We start from the raw sequence: 15436 nt of genomic DNA on the forward strand, positions 1-15436 counted from the left end.
TAGGGTAGGATGCAATAGAATAGAGTAGATTAGAATTGAACACAGTAGAAGAGAATAGAAAGAATACAATAGAACAGAGTAAAAAAGAGTAGAGCAGAACAGAATAGTGTAGAGTAGAGTAGAACAGAGTCTAATAGAGTCAAATCGAGCCAAATGGAGATGAAACGAGACAAATCGTATCGAATCCCATCGAATCAATTAGAGTAAATCAGAGTAGGGTAGAGTAGAATAGAATAGTGTAGAATGGAGTAGAATGGTGTGCCATGGAGTCGAATAGAGTAGAAAAGAGCTCAAGAGAGCCAAGTAGAGCTGAAGCAGACCGAATCAAGCTGAATTGTGCCAAATCGAGCCGAATCGACACTATTCAAGCCCAATGGAGCCCAATGGACACGAATTCAACTGATTTGACCTGAATCGCGTCAAAATTCATCAAATCGAATTGAATAGATTAGAGCAGGGGAGGTTCGGGTGTGGTAGGGTAGAAAAGAGTAGAGTAGAGTAGAGTGGAATAGAACAGAACGATACAGAAAGAATACAGAAAAGAGTAGACTAGAGTAGAGGGCAATAGAGTAGAGTAGAATAGAGTCGGACAGAGCCAAATCGAGCCGAATCGCGTCAAAATGGGTGGACTCGAATCCAATCGAATGGATTAGAGTAGATTAGAGTTGGGAAGCATAGGGTAGGGTAGAATAGAGTCGAATAGAACAGAAAAGAATAGAAACAATACAATAGAATAGAGTAGAGAAGAGTAGACGAGAGTACAATAGAGTAGACTAGAGTATAACAGAGTAGAGTCAAATAGAGCCAAACGGAGATGAAATGAGAGGAATCGCGTCGAATCGATTACCGCAAATTAGAGTAGGGTAGAGCAGAATAGAGAAAAGTGTAGAATGGTGTGGAATGAATAGAATGGAGCAGAATGGAGTCAAATAGAGATGACTAGAGTAGAAAAGAGTCGAACAGAGCAGAATAGGGCCGAATAAGGCCGAATCGAGCAGAATGGAAGCGACTGAAGCCAAAACGAGCTGAACGGAGCCTAACTGAGCTGAATCGAGCCAAATTGATCCGAATCGAGCCGATTGAAGCTTAATCACATCGAATCGCGTCAAATGCATCAAATCGAATCGAAACGTATAGATTAAAGAAGGGTAGTGGTGGGGAGGCTAGAATAGAATAGAGTAAGTATTACAGAAGAGATTAGAACGGAATAGAATAGAGTAGAAAAGAGTAGATTCGAATAGAGCCGAATAGGCCGAATAGAGATGAATAGAGCTGAATGGAGCTGAATACAGCCGAAAAGAGCCGTATAGTGCCGAAACGCACCTAATCGAGCTGAATCAAGCAGAATCGCAACGACTGTCCCCGAATAGCTTCGAATCGCACCAAATCATGTCCAACGGCGTCGAATCACATCGTTTCATGTTAAATCGGGTCGAATCGCTTCATATTGCTTTGAATTGCGTCGAATCTCATCGAATCTCGACGAATCGCGAAGTGTCACGTCAAATAACTTTGAATTGCATCAAATCTCATAGAATCCTGCTGAGTCAGGTCGAATCGCTTTGAATCTCTTCGAATCCCGTTGAATCCCTTCGGATCTCATCGAAAGCCGTCGAATCCCGCCAAATCACGTCAAATTGAATCAAATAGATTAAAGTAGGGTAGGTTTGTGTGGGGTGCAGTAGGGTAGGGTAGGGTAGGGTAGGGTAGGGTAGGGTAGGGTAGGGTAGGGTAGGGTAGGGTAGGGTAGGGTAGAATAGAGTACAACAGAATAGGAGAGAACAGAACAGAAGAGAAGAGAAAGAATACAACCGAATAGAGAAGAGTAGAATAGAGGCAAATAGTGCAGAACATAGCCAAATGGAGCCGAATGGAGACAAAACGAGACAAACCGCGTCAAATCGCTTTGAATCAGGTCAAATCAAATTGAATCCATTGGAATAGCTTAGGGTAGGGTAGGGTAGAATAGGGTAGAATGGTGTTTAATGGCATAGAATGGAGTTGAATGGAGTTGAATAGAGACGGATAGAAATGAATAGAGTAGAAAAGAGTCGAATAGGGCAGGGTAGGGCCAAATAGGGCCACATAAGGCCTAGTCGAGCACGATCCAGCAGAATCGACACGTTCGAGCCAAATCGAGCCGAATGGAGCGAAATGGAGCCAAATCGAGCCGAATAGAGCCGATTCGAGCCGAATCGAGCTGATTCAAGCCTAATCACGTCCAATGGCGTGGAAATGCGTCCAATCGAATCGAATCAAATGGATTAGAGAAGGGGAGGGGAGGGGAGGGGCGGGGAGGGTAGAATAGAATAGAACACTACAGAATAGAAAGAAGAGAATATAGTAGAGTAGAGTAGAACAGAGAAGAGTAAAGTAGAGAAGAGTAGAGTAGAATTGAGTTGAATAGAGTCAAATAGTGCAGGATATAGCTGAATAGAGCCAATTCTAGCCGAATTGAGCCAAATGGAAAGAAAACGAGACGAATCGCGTCGAATTGCTTCGAATCGCGTCCAATCGAATCGATTAGAATAGATTAGAGTAGGGTAGGGTAGAACAGAATAGCGTAGAAGAGTGTAGAATGGAGTCGAATAGAGACAAATAGAGTAGAAAAGAGTCGACTCGAGCTGAATATGGCCGAATAAGGGTGAACTGAGCCGAATCGAGTCAAAACGGGCAGAATCAAGCTGAATCGAAGCGATTTGAGCCAAATTGAGCTGATGGGGCTGAATTGAGAAATTCAAGCATAATCGTGTCCAATCGCATGGAACCATTTTGAATCGAATCAAATTGAATAGATTAGAGTAGAAGAGGTTAGGGTAGTTTAAGATAGGGTAGACTAGGATAGATGATGGGAGACTACAGTAGAGTAGACAAGAGAAAGCTAGAGTAGTAGCCTAGAGTAGTAAGCTGGACTAGTCAGCTAGACTAGTGGCATAGTTCAGTAGCCTAGACAACTGGCCTTCAAGAGTATCCTTGCCTTGAAAAGTACCCTGAATTAGTACCCCGAACTAGTACCCCTGCCCTAACTAGTAGCCTTAACTACAACCCTTGCCTGAACTAGTACCCTTCCCTTAACTAGTAGCCTTAAGGAGTAGCTTGGCTGTAACTAGTAGTATTCACTATTACCCTTCCCTTAACCAGTACCCTCAACACCACCCATACCTTAACTAGTACCCTGACCTAGTACCCCGGCCTTTACGAGTACCCTTAACTAATACCCTTACCTTAACTAGTACCCTTAACTAGTTCCCTGGCCTTAACTAGTAGCCTGAACTAGTACCCTTGCCTTCAGTACCCTTGCCCTAACTAGTACCCTTAATTAGTACCTCATTGAGTACCCCAAAGAGTAGGGTAGAGTATGGTGGGGTAGCATAGGGTAGGGTAGCACATGGCAGAACAGAGAAAATAGAAGAGAACAGCATAGGTCAGGGTAGGTGAGCTTAGTGTAGGCTATGGGAGAGTAGCATAAGATGGAATGGAGAAAATAGAAAATGAGAGTAGAATACAACATAATAGAAAAGAACAGAATAGATTCGGATAGGGTAGGATGGGGTAGGGTTCCGTAGAATAGAATAGTGTAGAATGGAGTAGAATGGTGTGGAATGGAGTCAAACAGAGATGAATAGAGTAGAAAAGAGTTGAAGAGAGGTGAAGAGCGCCGAATAGGGCCAAATCGAGCCGAATGAAGCGGAATCAAGCCAAATGGAATCGAATTAAATTGAATAGATTAGAGTAGTGTAGGTTAGGCTGGGATTTGGTACGGTAGGGCACAGTGGAATAGAATAGAAGAGAGTAGAAGAGAAGAGAATACAAAGAGTAGAATGGAGTAGAGTTGAGTAGAGTAGAATAGTCAGAGTCGAGTAGAGCAGAATAGAGATCCAATTCAATTTGAGCCGAATCCAATTCCAGCCGAATCGAGTCGAATGGAGAGGAAAGGAGACAAATCGGGATGAATCGAATGGATTAGAATAGATTAGAGTAGGTAGGGTAGGGTAGAACAGAATACAACAGTGTAGAATGGAGTAAAACGGAGTAGAATGGTGTGGAATGGAGTCGAATGGAGCCAAAAGGAGACGAATAAAGTAGAAAAGAGTTGAATAGAGCTGAACGGGGCTGAAGAAGGTTGAGTCGAGCCTAATTATGCTGAATCGACCTGAATTGACCCGATGCAGGCTGAAGAGAGCCAAATCGAGCCGATTCAAGCCTAATCACGTGGAATCACATCGAAATGCATTGAATCGAATCAAATAGATTAGAGGAGGGTAGGGTAGGAGAGGTTAGAATAGAACAGAACACAATAGAAAGAATAGAATAGAATTAAGTAGAGTAGAGTACAGTAGAAGAGAGTAAAGTAGAGCTGAATAGAGCGGAACAGAGCCGAACAGAGCTGAATACAGCCGAATCGACCAAATTCGAGGTGAATCGAGGCGACTCATGTCGAATCGCGTTGAAAAGTGTCGAATCGCGTTGAAATGTGTTGAATCCAATCAAATAGATTAGTGTAGGGCAGGTAAGGTTAGGGTAGGGTAGGGTAGAATAGAATAGAGTGGAATAGAAGACAATTGAAAGAATAGAGTAGACTAGAGTCAAATAGAGTCGAATACTGCTGCAAAGAGCTGAATAGAGTGGAAAAGAGCCGAGTGGAAACGAATCGAGTCTAATGGAGCGGAAAGGAGCTGAATCGAGCCGATACGACCTGAATCAGGTCGAATCGCGTTCAAGTGTGCCGAATAGAATCGAACAGATTACAGTAGGGTAAATTAGGGTAGGGTAGGGTAGAATAGAATGTGGTAGAACAGAACAGAAAGAATAGAATAGGGTCGAGTAGAATAGACTGTAGAAGAGTAGAGTAGAACAGAGTCGACTCTTGCTGAATAGAGCCGAATAGAGCCAAAAAGAGCCGAATCGATAGAAATCAGGACGAATCGCGCCGAATCCCATGGAATGGTGCCGTATCGCGTTGAATCCCATCGAATTGCATTTGAATCCCATCGATTCAAGTCAAATCAAATCTAATCAATTAGGTAGAGTAGGGTAGAGTACAATACAGTAGAATACAGAAGAATAGAGTAGGATGGAGTAGAATGGTGTAGCAGGGAGTTGAATGGAGTCAAATGGAGTCGAAAGGAGTCGAAAAGAGATAATAGAGTTGAGTAGAGTCTGAAAGAGCCGAATAGAGCTGAATAGAGTGTATTAGAACCGACTAGAGCCTAATGGAGCTGATTTGAGCCGAATCGCATCGAAATGCATGGAGTCGAATCCAGTAGAATAGATTAGAGTAGGGTAGGATGCAATAGAATAGAGTAGATTAGAATTGAACACAGTAGAAGAGAATAGAAAGAATACAATAGAACAGAGTAAAAAAGAGTAGAGCAGAACAGAATAGTGTAGAGTAGAGTAGAACAGAGTCTAATAGAGTCAAATCGAGCCAAATGGAGATGAAACGAGACAAATCGTATCGAATCCCATCGAATCAATTAGAGTAAATTAGAGTAGGGTAGAGTAGAATAGTGTAGAATGGAGTAGAATGGTGTGCCATGGAGTCGAATAGAGTAGAAAAGAGCTCAAGAGAGCCAAGTAGAGCTGAAGCAGACCGAATCAAGCTGAATTGTGCCAAATCGAGCCGAATCGACACTATTCAAGCCCAATGGAGCCCAATGGACACGAATTCAACTGATTTGACCTGAATCGCGTCAAAATTCGTCAAATCGAATTGAATAGATTAGAGCAGGGGAGGTTCGGGTGTGGTAGGGTAGAAAAGAGTAGAGTAGAGTAGAGTGGAATAGAACAGAACGATACAGAAAGAATACAGAAAAGAGTAGACTAGAGTAGAGGGCAATAGAGTAGAGTAGAATAGAGTCGGACAGAGCCAAATCGAGCCGAATCGCGTCAAAATGGGTGGACTCGAATCCAATCGAATGGATTAGAATAGATTAGAGTTGGGAAGCATAGGGTAGGGTAGAATAGAGTCGAATAGAACAGAAAAGAATAGAAACAATACAATAGAATAGAGTAGAGAAGAGTAGACGAGAGTACAATAGAGTAGACTAGAGTATAACAGAGTAGAGTCAAATAGAGCCAAACGGAGATGAAATGAGAGGAATCGCGTCGAATCGATTACCGCAAATTAGAGTAGGGTAGAGCAGAATAGAGAAAAGTGTAGAATGGTGTGGAATGAATAGAATGGAGCAGAATGGAGTCAAATAGAGATGACTAGAGTAGAAAAGAGTCGAACAGAGCAGAATAGGGCCGAATAAGGCCGAATCGAGCAGAATGGAAGCGACTGAAGCCAAAACGAGCTGAACGGAGCCTAACTGAGCTGAATCGAGCCAAATTGATCCGAATCGAGCCGATTGAAGCTTAATCACATCGAATCGCGTCAAATGCATCAAATCGAATCGAAACGTATAGATTAAAGAAGGGTAGTGGTGGGGAGGCTAGAATAGAATAGAGTAAGTATTACAGAAGAGATTAGAACGGAATAGAATAGAGTAGAAAAGAGTAGATTCGAATAGAGCCGAATAGGCCGAATAGAGATGAATAGAGCTGAATGGAGCTGAATACAGCCGAAAAGAGCCGTATAGTGCCGAAACGCACCTAATCGAGCTGAATCAAGCAGAATCGCAACGACTGTCCCCGAATAGCTTCGAATCGCACCAAATCATGTCCAACGGCGTCGAATCACATCGTTTCATGTCAAATCGGGTCGAATCGCTTCATATTGCTTTGAATTGCGTCGAATCTCATCGAATCTCGACGAATCGCGAAGTGTCACGTCAAATAACTTTGAATTGCATCGAATCTCATAGAATCCTGCTGAGTCAGGTCGAATCGCTTTGAATCTCTTCGAATCCCGTTGAATCCCTTCGGATCTCATCGAAAGCCGTCGAATCCTGCCAAATCACGTCGAATTGAATCAAATAGATTAAAGTAGGGTAGGTTTGTGTGGGGTGCAGTAGGGTAGGGTAGGGTAGGGTAGGGTAGGGTAGGGTAGGGTAGGGTAGGGTAGGGTAGGGTAGGGTAGGGTAGGGTAGAATAGAATAGAGTACAACAGAATAGGAGAGAACAGAACAGAAGAGAAGAGAAAGAATACAACCGAATAGAGAAGAGTAGAATAGAGGCAAATAGTGCAGAACATAGCCAAATGGAGCCGAATGGAGACAAAACGAGACAAACCGCGTCAAATCGCTTTGAATCAGGTCAAATCAAATTGAATCCATTGGAATAGCTTAGGGTAGGGTAGGGTAGAATAGGGTAGAATGGTGTTTAATGGCATAGAATGGAGTTGAATGGAGTTGAATAGAGACGGATAGAAATGAATAGAGTAGAAAAGAGTCGAATAGGGCAGGGTAGGGCCAAATAGGGCCACATAAGGCCTAGTCGAGCACGATCCAGCAGAATCGACACGTTCGAGCCAAATCGAGCCGAATGGAGCGAAATGGAGCCAAATAGAGCCGATTCGAGCCGAATCGAGCTGATTCAAGCCTAATCGCGTCCAATGGCGTGGAAATGCGTCCAATCGAATCGAATCAAATGGATTAGAGAAGGGGAGGGGAGGGGAGGGGCGGGGAGGGTAGAATAGAATAGAACACTACAGAATAGAAAGAAGAGAATATAGTAGAGTAGAGTAGAACAGAGAAGAGTAAAGTAGAGAAGAGTAGAGTAGAATTGAGTTGAATAGAGTCAAATAGTGCAGGATATAGCTGAATAGAGCCAATTCTAGCCGAATTGAGCCAAATGGAAAGAAAACGAGACGAATCGCGTCGAATTGCTTCGAATCGCGTCCAATCGAATCGATTAGAATAGATTAGAGTAGGGTAGGGTAGAACAGAATAGCGTAGAAGAGTGTAGAATGGAGTCGAATAGAGACAAATAGAGTAGAAAAGAGTCGACTCGAGCTGAATATGGCCGAATAAGGGTGAACTGAGCCGAATCGAGTCAAAACGGGCAGAATCAAGCTGAATCGAAGCGATTTGAGCCAAATTGAGCTGATGGGGCTGAATTGAGAAATTCAAGCATAATCGTGTCCAATCGCATGGAACCATTTTGAATCGAATCAAATTGAATAGATTAGAGTAGAAGAGGTTAGGGTAGTTTAAGATAGGGTAGACTAGGATAGATGATGGGAGACTACAGTAGAGTAGACAAGAGAAAGCTAGAGTAGTAGCCTAGAGTAGTAAGCTGGACTAGTCAGCTAGACTAGTGGCATAGTTCAGTAGCCTAGACAACTGGCCTTCAAGAGTATCCTTGCCTTGAAAAGTACCCTGAATTAGTACCCCGAACTAGTACCCCTGCCCTAACTAGTAGCCTTAACTACAACCCTTGCCTGAACTAGTACCCTTCCCTTAACTAGTAGCCTTAAGGAGTAGCTTGGCTGTAACTAGTAGTATTCACTATTACCCTTCCCTTAACCAGTACCCTCAACACCACCCATACCTTAACTAGTACCCTGACCTAGTACCCCGGCCTTTACGAGTACCCTTAACTAATACCCTTACCTTAACTAGTACCCTTAACTAGTTCCCTGGCCTTAACTAGTAGCCTGAACTAGTACCCTTGCCTTCAGTACCCTTGCCCTAACTAGTACCCTTAATTAGTACCTCATTGAGTACCCCAAAGAGTAGGGTAGAGTATGGTGGGGTAGCATAGGGTAGGGTAGCACATGGCAGAACAGAGAAAATAGAAGAGAACAGCATAGGTCAGGGTAGGTGTGCTTAGTGTAGGCTATGGGAGAGTAGCATAAGATGGAATGGAGAAAATAGAAAATGAGAGTAGAATACAACATAATAGAAAAGAACAGAATAGATTCGGATAGGGTAGGATGGGGTAGGGTTCCGTAGAATAGAATAGTGTAGAATGGAGTAGAATGGTGTGGAATGGAGTCAAACAGAGATGAATAGAGTAGAAAAGAGTTGAAGAGAGGTGAAGAGCGCCGAATAGGGCCAAATCGAGCCGAATGAAGCGGAATCAAGCCAAATGGAATCGAATTAAATTGAATAGATTAGAGTAGTGTAGGTTAGGCTGGGATTTGGTACGGTAGGGCACAGTGGAATAGAATAGAAGAGAGTAGAAGAGAAGAGAATACAAAGAGTAGAATGGAGTAGAGTTGAGTAGAGTAGAATAGTCAGAGTCGAGTAGAGCAGAATAGAGATCCAATTCAATTTGAGCCGAATCCAATTCCAGCCGAATCGAGTCGAATGGAGAGGAAAGGAGACAAATCGGGATGAATCGAATGGATTAGAATAGATTAGAGTAGGTAGGGTAGGGTAGAACAGAATACAACAGTGTAGAATGGAGTAAAACGGAGTAGAATGGTGTGGAATGGAGTCGAATGGAGCCAAAAGGAGACGAATAAAGTAGAAAAGAGTTGAATAGAGCTGAACGGGGCTGAAGAAGGTTGAGTCGAGCCTAATTATGCTGAATCGACCTGAATTGACCCGATGCAGGCTGAAGAGAGCCAAATCGAGCCGATTCAAGCCTAATCACGTGGAATCACATCGAAATGCATTGAATCGAATCAAATAGATTAGAGGAGGGTAGGGTAGGAGAGGTTAGAATAGAACAGAACACAATAGAAAGAATAGAATAGAATTAAGTAGAGTAGAGTACAGTAGAAGAGAGTAAAGTAGAGCTGAATAGAGCGGAACAGAGCCGAACAGAGCTGAATACAGCCGAATCGACCAAATTCGAGGTGAATCGAGGCGACTCATGTCGAATCGCGTTGAAAAGTGTCGAATCGCGTTGAAATGTGTTGAATCCAATCAAATAGATTAGTGTAGGGCAGGTAAGGTTAGGGTAGGGTAGGGTAGAATAGAATAGAGTAGAATAGAAGACAATTGAAAGAATAGAGTAGACTAGAGTCAAATAGAGTCGAATACTGCTGCAAAGAGCTGAATAGAGTGGAAAAGAGCCGAGTGGAAACGAATCGAGTCTAATGGAGCGGAAAGGAGCTGAATCGAGCCGATACGACCTGAATCAGGTCGAATCGCGTTCAAGTGTGCCGAATAGAATCGAACAGATTACAGTAGGGTAAATTAGGGTAGGGTAGGGTAGAATAGAATGTGGTAGAACAGAACAGAAAGAATAGAATAGGGTCGAGTAGAATAGACTGTAGAAGAGTAGAGTAGAACAGAGTCGACTCTTGCTGAATAGAGCCGAATAGAGCCAAAAAGAGCCGAATCGATAGAAATCAGGACGAATCGCGCCGAATCCCATGGAATGGTGCCGTATCGCGTTGAATCCCATCGAATTGCATTTGAATCCCATCGATTCAAGTCAAATCAAATCTAATCAATTAGGTAGAGTAGGGTAGAGTACAATACAGTAGAATACAGAAGAATAGAGTAGGATGGAGTAGAATGGTGTAGCAGGGAGTTGAATGGAGTCAAATGGAGTCGAAAGGAGTCGAAAAGAGATAATAGAGTTGAGTAGAGTCTGAAAGAGCCGAATAGAGCTGAATAGAGTGTATTAGAACCGACTAGAGCCTAATGGAGCTGATTTGAGCCGAATCGCATCGAAATGCATGGAGTCGAATCCAGTAGAATAGATTAGAGTAGGGTAGGATGCAATAGAATAGAGTAGATTAGAATTGAACACAGTAGAAGAGAATAGAAAGAATACAATAGAACAGAGTAAAAAAGAGTAGAGCAGAACAGAATAGTGTAGAGTAGAGTAGAACAGAGTCTAATAGAGTCAAATCGAGCCAAATGGAGATGAAACGAGACAAATCGTATCGAATCCCATCGAATCAATTAGAGTAAATTAGAGTAGGGTAGAGTAGAATAGTGTAGAATGGAGTAGAATGGTGTGCCATGGAGTCGAATAGAGTAGAAAAGAGCTCAAGAGAGCCAAGTAGAGCTGAAGCAGACCGAATCAAGCTGAATTGTGCCAAATCGAGCCGAATCGACACTATTCAAGCCCAATGGAGCCCAATGGACACGAATTCAACTGATTTGACCTGAATCGCGTCAAAATTCGTCAAATCGAATTGAATAGATTAGAGCAGGGGAGGTTCGGGTGTGGTAGGGTAGAAAAGAGTAGAGTAGAGTAGAGTGGAATAGAACAGAACGATACAGAAAGAATACAGAAAAGAGTAGACTAGAGTAGAGGGCAATAGAGTAGAGTAGAATAGAGTCGGACAGAGCCAAATCGAGCCGAATCGCGTCAAAATGGGTGGACTCGAATCCAATCGAATGGATTAGAATAGATTAGAGTTGGGAAGCATAGGGTAGGGTAGAATAGAGTCGAATAGAACAGAAAAGAATAGAAACAATACAATAGAATAGAGTAGAGAAGAGTAGACGAGAGTACAATAGAGTAGACTAGAGTATAACAGAGTAGAGTCAAATAGAGCCAAACGGAGATGAAATGAGAGGAATCGCGTCGAATCGATTACCGCAAATTAGAGTAGGGTAGAGCAGAATAGAGAAAAGTGTAGAATGGTGTGGAATGAATAGAATGGAGCAGAATGGAGTCAAATAGAGATGACTAGAGTAGAAAAGAGTCGAACAGAGCAGAATAGGGCCGAATAAGGCCGAATCGAGCAGAATGGAAGCGACTGAAGCCAAAACGAGCTGAACGGAGCCTAACTGAGCTGAATCGAGCCAAATTGATCCGAATCGAGCCGATTGAAGCTTAATCACATCGAATCGCGTCAAATGCATCAAATCGAATCGAAACGTATAGATTAAAGAAGGGTAGTGGTGGGGAGGCTAGAATAGAATAGAGTAAGTATTACAGAAGAGATTAGAACGGAATAGAATAGAGTAGAAAAGAGTAGATTCGAATAGAGCCGAATAGGCCGAATAGAGATGAATAGAGCTGAATGGAGCTGAATACAGCCGAAAAGAGCCGTATAGTGCCGAAACGCACCTAATCGAGCTGAATCAAGCAGAATCGCAACGACTGTCCCCGAATAGCTTCGAATCGCACCAAATCATGTCCAACGGCGTCGAATCACATCGTTTCATGTCAAATCGGGTCGAATCGCTTCATATTGCTTTGAATTGCGTCGAATCTCATCGAATCTCGACGAATCGCGAAGTGTCACGTCAAATAACTTTGAATTGCATCGAATCTCATAGAATCCTGCTGAGTCAGGTCGAATCGCTTTGAATCTCTTCGAATCCCGTTGAATCCCTTCGGATCTCATCGAAAGCCGTCGAATCCTGCCAAATCACGTCGAATTGAATCAAATAGATTAAAGTAGGGTAGGTTTGTGTGGGGTGCAGTAGGGTAGGGTAGGGTAGGGTAGGGTAGGGTAGGGTAGGGTAGGGTAGGGTAGGGTAGGGTAGGGTAGGGTAGGGTAGGATAGGGTAGAATAGAGTACAACAGAATAGGAGAGAACAGAACAGAAGAGAAGAGAAAGAATACAACCGAATAGAGAAGAGTAGAATAGAGGCAAATAGTGCAGAACATAGCCAAATGGAGCCGAATGGAGACAAAACGAGACAAACCGCGTCAAATCGCTTTGAATCAGGTCAAATCAAATTGAATCCATTGGAATAGCTTAGGGTAGGGTAGGGTAGAATAGGGTAGAATGGTGTTTAATGGCATAGAATGGAGTTGAATGGAGTTGAATAGAGACGGATAGAAATGAATAGAGTAGAAAAGAGTCGAATAGGGCAGGGTAGGGCCAAATAGGGCCACATAAGGCCTAGTCGAGCACGATCCAGCAGAATCGACACGTTCGAGCCAAATCGAGCCGAATGGAGCGAAATGGAGCCAAATCGAGCCGAATAGAGCCGATTCGAGCCGAATCGAGCTGATTCAAGCCTAATCGCGTCCAATGGCGTGGAAATGCGTCCAATCGAATCGAATCAAATGGATTAGAGAAGGGGAGGGGAGGGGAGGGGCGGGGAGGGTAGAATAGAATAGAACACTACAGAATAGAAAGAAGAGAATATAGTAGAGTAGAGTAGAACAGAGAAGAGTAAAGTAGAGAAGAGTAGAGTAGAATTGAGTTGAATAGAGTCAAATAGTGCAGGATATAGCTGAATAGAGCCAATTCTAGCCGAATTGAGCCAAATGGAAAGAAAACGAGACGAATCGCGTCGAATTGCTTCGAATCGCGTCCAATCGAATCGATTAGAATAGATTAGAGTAGGGTAGGGTAGAACAGAATAGCGTAGAAGAGTGTAGAATGGAGTCGAATAGAGACAAATAGAGTAGAAAAGAGTCGACTCGAGCTGAATATGGCCGAATAAGGGTGAACTGGGCCGAATCGAGTCAAAACGGGCAGAATCAAGCTGAATCGAAGCGATTTGAGCCAAATTGAGCTGATGGGGCTGAATTGAGAAATTCAAGCATAATCGTGTCCAATCGCATGGAACCATTTTGAATCGAATCAAATTGAATAGATTAGAGTAGAAGAGGTTAGGGTAGTTTAAGATAGGGTAGACTAGGATAGATGATGGGAGACTACAGTAGAGTAGACAAGAGAAAGCTAGAGTAGTAGCCTAGAGTAGTAAGCTGGACTAGTCAGCTAGACTAGTGGCATAGTTCAGTAGCCTAGACAACTGGCCTTCAAGAGTATCCTTGCCTTGAAAAGTACCCTGAATTAGTACCCCGAACTAGTACCCCTGCCCTAACTAGTAGCCTTAACTACAACCCTTGCCTGAACTAGTACCCTTCCCTTAACTAGTAGCCTTAAGGAGTAGCTTGGCTGTAACTAGTAGTATTCACTATTACCCTTCCCTTAACCAGTACCCTCAACACCACCCATACCTTAACTAGTACCCTGACCTAGTACCCCGGCCTTTACGAGTACCCTTAACTAATACCCTTACCTTAACTAGTACCCTTAACTAGTTCCCTGGCCTTAACTAGTAGCCTGAACTAGTACCCTTGCCTTCAGTACCCTTGCCCTAACTAGTACCCTTAATTAGTACCTCATTGAGTACCCCAAAGAGTAGGGTAGAGTATGGTGGGGTAGCATAGGGTAGGGTAGCACATGGCAGAACAGAGAAAATAGAAGAGAACAGCATAGGTCAGGGTAGGTGAGCTTAGTGTAGGCTATGGGAGAGTAGCATAAGATGGAATGGAGAAAATAGAAAATGAGAGTAGAATACAACATAATAGAAAAGAACAGAATAGATTCGGATAGGGTAGGATGGGGTAGGGTTCCGTAGAATAGAATAGTGTAGAATGGAGTAGAATGGTGTGGAATGGAGTCAAACAGAGATGAATAGAGTAGAAAAGAGTTGAAGAGAGGTGAAGAGCGCCGAATAGGGCCAAATCGAGCCGAATGAAGAGGAATCAAGCCAAATGGAATCGAATTAAATTGAATAGATTAGAGTAGTGTAGGTTAGGCTGGGATTTGGTACGGTAGGGCACAGTGGAATAGAATAGAAGAGAGTAGAAGAGAAGAGAATACAAAGAGTTGAATGGAGTAGAGTTGAGTAGAGTAGAATAGTCAGAGTCGAGTAGAGCAGAATAGAGATCCAATTCAATTTGAGCCGAATCCAATTCCAGCCGAATCGAGTCGAATGGAGAGGAAAGGAGACAAATCGGGATGAATCGAATGGATTAGAATAGATTAGAGTAGGTAGGGTAGGGTAGAACAGAATACAACAGTGTAGAATGGAGTAAAACGGAGTAGAATGGTGTGGAATGGAGTCGAATGGAGCCAAAAGGAGACGAATAAAGTAGAAAAGAGTTGAATAGAGCTGAACGGGGCTGAAGAAGGTTGAGTCGAGCCTAATTATGCTGAATCGACCTGAATTGACCCGATGCAGGCTGAAGAGAGCCAAATCGAGCCGATTCAAGCCTAATCACGTGGAATCACATCGAAATGCATTGAATCGAATCAAATAGATTAGAGGAGGGTAGGGTAGGAGAGGTTAGAATAGAACAGAACACAATAGAAAGAATAGAATAGAATTAAGTAGAGTAGAGTACAGTAGAAGAGAGTAAAGTAGAGCTGAATAGAGCGGAACAGAGCCGAACAGAGCTGAATACAGCCGAATCGACCAAATTCGAGGTGAATCGAGGCGACTCATGTCGAATCGCGTTGAAAAGTGTCGAATCGCGTTGAAATGTGTTGAATCCAATCAAATAGATTAGTGTAGGGCAGGTAAGGTTAGGGTAGGGTAGGGTAGAATAGAATAGAGTAGAATAGAAGACAATTGAAAGAATAGAGTAGACTAGAGTCAAATAGAGTCGAGTACTGCTGCAAAGAGCTGAATAGAGTGGAAAAGAGCCGAGTGGAAACGAATCGAGTCTAATGGAGCGGAAAGGAGCTGAATCGAGCCGATACGACCTGAATCAGGTCGAATCGCGTTCAAGTGTGCCGAATAGAATCGAACAGATTACAGTAGGGTAAATTAGGGTAGGGTAGGGTAGAATAGAATGTGGTAGAACAGAACAGAAAGAATAGAATAGGGTCGAGTAGAATAGACTGTAGAAGAGTAGAGTAGAACAGAGTCGACTCTTGCTG

The sequence above is a fragment of the Loxodonta africana genome, chromosome 9 (genome assembly GCF_030014295.1).
Source record: "Loxodonta africana isolate mLoxAfr1 chromosome 9, mLoxAfr1.hap2, whole genome shotgun sequence".
Lineage (NCBI taxonomy): Eukaryota > Metazoa > Chordata > Mammalia > Proboscidea > Elephantidae > Loxodonta > Loxodonta africana.